General features: G+C 49.2%; 1 pseudogene; it reads right to left on the bottom strand.

Moving 5' to 3' along the window:
• Positions 1-1,667: 1,667 nt before the first annotated feature.
• On the bottom strand, positions 1,668-2,241 carry LOC102760567 (annotated as a pseudogene).
• Between the last annotated feature and the right edge of the window lie 1,729 nt (positions 2,242-3,970).

Below are 3,970 nucleotides of genomic sequence, written 5' to 3'. Positions count from 1 at the left end.
GTTTTCCTTCTCCCCCAGCCTAAAATCGAACCCCTGGGCACGCCCTTTGTGGAAGAAAGGGTGGGTAGTTTAGAGAGAAGGGGCATTTGGTTGGCACTGGGTTCTTGACCCACAGAGCAGTTGTGCTTTTGTCTATCTCATATATTGTTTGCCTGGAAACTTCTGTATCAGAATAGCGGGTCTTGAGCCAGCTCCTCAGGCCCCTGGGTATTTGAGCAATGCTGGATGTCAGGGCCTACTGGTGGGGCCCACTCATTGGTCCCTTTGGCATATGCCCCTGTGGGCCCCAGTGGGTGAGCCAGACCAGGGCACTGGTTCTCATGGCCAGTGATCTAAATGAGGCCTTTGGGGGAAAGCTGGCAGTGTGCGCCTTGCTTTGAGACGCCCAGGTGACACATGGATTAAACACCAGGGGGACTCTGAAAAGGTTTTTTTTTGGAAGAACGCTTTGTAAACATAAAAGGAAATGCATGATGTGGAAATGCCATTAGGAGGATGACTGTCCTGATTTGGACCAGCAGAGCCACAGCATCATTCATGGTGAGAACTGCCGGTTACTCGAAGCAGTTCTAGGCACCGTGCTAAGGAACTATTGAATCTTCATGACAACCCTGTGGTAAAAGGGCGGTCATTGCTTGAAGGAAACAGGCTCCAAGAGGTCCAAAATCACACGGGGAGAAGGTGACAAGGCTAGGTTTGGGTCTGCAGCTCCAGCCTTCTGAGCCAAGGCCTGTGAGAGGAACCTCTGAGGCCTCAGAGAAAACTAATGCCACCTTTCAGCAAAGGCTGCTGGGGGTTGCCAAGGGCACTTTCAGATCCTATCGTGTACAACAGCACTTAAAAAAAAAGTAAAAAAAAAATGTTATATGGTAGAATGGTTTTTTTGAAAATTACCTTATGCATAAATCCAATCCAGAAAACCAGAGCTGGGCCCTGTGGTTGAAGGTGGGAGCAGCATTGGCCCAGAACCCCTAGGGTTCCCAGAGCACCTTGGACAGTCACTTATCCAGTAGGTGGGCACTTACTGTTAAACAAGGAGGTGCCACGGTGCTTAAGGCTCTTGGTTTGAAAGAACGAGGTGGAACTGCAGCACTCAGGCCTGGGTTAGTTAGTCTCACCAGTTTAAAACTTTTTCTCTACCCTGGAATATTTATTGAACTGCCTACAGCAGTGGTCGACAAACTGTGGCTCGTGAGCCACATGCAAAATACCAACTTCTGCGCATGGGCCACAAAGTTTCAATCACACTGTACATGCATGCCCGCACGTGGTATTTTGTGGAAGAGCCCACCCAAGGGGCCAAAGAGCCGCATGTGGCTCGCGAGCTGCAGTTTGCCGACCACTGGTCTGGGGGAAGGCTGTGGGATTCCAGCCTGGCTTTGGGCGGTGGTCCATTTGACTCAGGCACCACCTGCCTTACTTACTCTCCCCTCTGGCCAGTAGCCATGACCTGTCACTCACAGGGTGGGAAACTTATCTTCACCATTTTACACTTAGTGAGTTTAATCTTAAAAGAGAAGGATTACAAGTTAAAAACTACCGCACTCTTCCTTTTTTATTGCTCTGATAAAAGGCATCACCTGTTTTTTTCTGTAGCACAAAAGCGGAATGTTGAAGCCCAGATCTTAGTGTCGGATCGGCGGCAGATCTGCACCTCTGGCCCCGATGCAGGGGCTGGTGGCATGGCTTACAGGGGAATCATTAAACGAACCTCCTTCCCATAGATGTCAGGGATCATTCCCACAGGGGAGTTGACCATGTGCACGGTGTTCTTGCCAAACGGCTGGAACTCTTACTGAATGAGCTGCTCCCAAAATCCCGTTGGGCCAGATGACAGGCCAACATGGCTTGGTCCACGTGTGAGCAGCCAGCAGGGACAGGGTGTGGTACTTCATGAGGCAGGCAGGCACAGGGCAGCCTAGCCGCTCACACCGGCTGGCAGCGGAGCAGCGTGCGGCCCTGCTTCATCCGACATCGTGGATGATGTGGTCAGCAATGGGGTCAAAGGAGTCACAGAGGTGTGGCCTGGGAGTGCCAGCCACAGGCACCTGCACATACAGGATGTCTTCATACAAGGAATTCACCACCTCCCCCGAGACATTGACGACCGAGGTGATGTGGCTGCTGGAGAGTGTAAGTTTGTTGTTGGCGGCCACCCCCCTGCTGATATACAGGCTCCTGGTGATCCCTGAGAGGCAGCCGACTGAACTGAACCGGGAAGGAGCCTGGAGATGCTGTCATCAGGCCGGTGGGTCAGCGGCCAGGGAGACATACAGGCCGCTGCTAGGCTGTGTCCATGGAAAACCGGTTACCCATCCCACCATCACTCGGGCACCATAGCAGTCCTGGTCGAAAAGTAGGGTCGGCTCAGCGCGCAGCCCACTCCACTGGCCTCGCTTGTCTCCATGACAATGCACCGGACTACCCTATGGCAGCCGCCAGCCAGGGACAAGCCTGCCGCGCCGCCGCCTTCTGGCACCGCGCACTCATAACGTATTTCTTTAAACCAGTCTGAAGTTAAAAAAAAAGACTTAAAAGTTACCAGGGAAATTCCTAAAGAGCTTATTAAACACACACAGAGCTAACTGTGAATCACAAAGCACTCTTTTTCCAAATGAATCCTGTCTTGTCAACATCGGAAATGAAGACAAACCACAGCAAGCCTCTAAGGAAACATCTCTCTGACGACAGCGTGCAAGTCAGATTTCTCACCTCCTCTGGGGCAGAACCAGCCTCCGCCCCCAGACACGTGGGCCTCCCCGGAGCTGGGCCTCCGAGGTGGCTCCTTCTCAGTCTGGCTGCTCCTCTCAATGTCCTGCCATCCTGCCTGAGGCCTTCACCTGCCCGGTCTCCTGCTGCACTGAGGTCTGGAATCCCAGAAAGAAATCCCCAAAGTAGGAGATGCTCCCGTGGAGCAGAAGGAAATCACTTTGGACCCAGACTCAATCTCTACGGGTCTCTCACTAAGAAAATCTCCCTTTTCCATAATTTGTGCAAAGTTAAAGTCTCGTGCACACTTGATAGGCAGTAGGGTATCCAGTCAACGTACTACTTCAGCAAACGAGTGCTTCTTTTAAAATAAACACACCTTTGTAGGCCAAAACATGAAAGACCATTTCAGTAATCCTTTCTCCTGAGTCCTAAATGCATTCTTCATAAGACAAACCAAGTTTCCTTGAATAAGAACAGTGTGCGGTATATGAAAAGTCTTCAGTGTTAGCGATCAGCATTACAATCTTGTTACACTACTGAGAGACTTTCTGGAATATGAGATTGAAACTGAACTCTCCGACTGACTGGGCGCACGGTCTTGTTCAGTGCAATGTCTTACTGGCTTGCTATTGCATCTATGCAAATTGTGGGTGCTCAATAAATACCTGTTGAAAGGCACTGAGGTAAAGAGGGTGCAGGAAGGGAAATGGGAAAGAAGAAAGGAAGCTAACTAGTACCTACAGATGTGATTTTACACTGCGTGGGAGTTTAGAAGAGAGAAGGTTTATTTTCAGTACAAGTCTACGATTCTAGAAGGATTGTAGAATCATCCGACCACTTCAGCCAAATGGTTCCTAAAATGTGTCCCATCTGTGCACTTTGGCCCAGGACACTTTACAGTCCTGGAATGTTTCCTCCTTGTTTCCCAACTACGAACAGCCTATCCATTCCTTAGGTTCAGTTTCAATTACACTTGTTCCATGAAATGTCTCCTCATCCTTCAAAGGAGAAACAACTGCTTCCTGTTCTTAAATGTAGTTTTGGTGTATAACAGTTGTATCACTTATAACCAGTTTTATTTTCCTAGTTATCTTTTCATAAACTTAATTTTGATCACTGCAAATAAACTGTAAGCACACTTATAGCAGAAACAATATGACACTTTAGATCAGTGGTTCTCAACCTTGGCTGCACATTCCAATCACCTGGGAATCTTTTTAAAATCCTGATTTCTGGGCCTCATCCTCTGGAAATTCTG

The sequence above is a fragment of the Myotis davidii genome, unplaced genomic scaffold, assembly GCF_000327345.1.
Source record: "Myotis davidii unplaced genomic scaffold, ASM32734v1 scaffold323, whole genome shotgun sequence".
Taxonomy (NCBI): domain Eukaryota; kingdom Metazoa; phylum Chordata; class Mammalia; order Chiroptera; family Vespertilionidae; genus Myotis; species Myotis davidii.
Note: the sequence above shows the minus strand (reverse complement) of the source record. Positions and strands in the feature narration are given on the sequence as shown.